Here is a 557-nt window from a genome sequence, read left to right as displayed (position 1 = left end):
ATTATCATCATCATCATCATCAATATTATCAGTACAATATAATACCTTTCCGTCCTTTACATTGTTGTTTCCATTTAGCGTTGTATCCATTGTAATCCTCAACCCGTTCATTAACAAGTCCTGAAGTTAAAACAAGTTAAAATTTAGATAAGGTAGAGGCAATAGTTATAAAGAAGACAACTAAAATACAGGTTGATTAAAAAAACCGGGATTAGCGATTATGTATACATTTTATGTATAAAAACATTTAATTAGGACCAAAAAAATTTAAAATTATTTTTGGAACATTAAACAAAATATTTTAGACACCAATTTTTTTTGAAAAAATTTAATCTCTTTAAAAATTGATGGGAAAATGTTTTTTTTCAATAGTGTACCAAAATTTCATAAAAATTCATAAATAATGAAAAGAGAAATGACAAAAAAAGGCAATACCATAAAAAAGCGGATAACAACAAAAAAAGACAAAAACCAAACCCTATAATAAAACACTAACCTGAAATTCAAACTTTGAAGCGAGTATATTGGAAGTACTCCATTTAGTTGAGATTAATGCT

At 26.0% G+C, this 557-nt stretch overlaps 1 long non-coding RNA gene across 1 annotated transcript; it reads right to left on the bottom strand.

The window, feature by feature from the left end:
* Positions 1 to 78: 78 nt before the first annotated feature.
* LOC111717780 (uncharacterized) lies at positions 79 to 557 on the bottom strand. Its single transcript, XR_002768913.1, has 2 exons — positions 497 to 557; positions 79 to 120 (listed from the first exon to the last, which is right to left on the bottom strand). It is a non-coding gene; the product is annotated as an uncharacterized LOC111717780 (long non-coding RNA).

The sequence above is a fragment of the Eurytemora carolleeae genome, unplaced genomic scaffold, assembly GCF_000591075.1.
Source record: "Eurytemora carolleeae unplaced genomic scaffold, Eaff_2.0 scaffold4937, whole genome shotgun sequence".
NCBI classification, from domain to species: domain Eukaryota; kingdom Metazoa; phylum Arthropoda; class Copepoda; order Calanoida; family Temoridae; genus Eurytemora; species Eurytemora carolleeae.
This window is presented reverse-complemented; position numbering and strand designations above follow the sequence as displayed.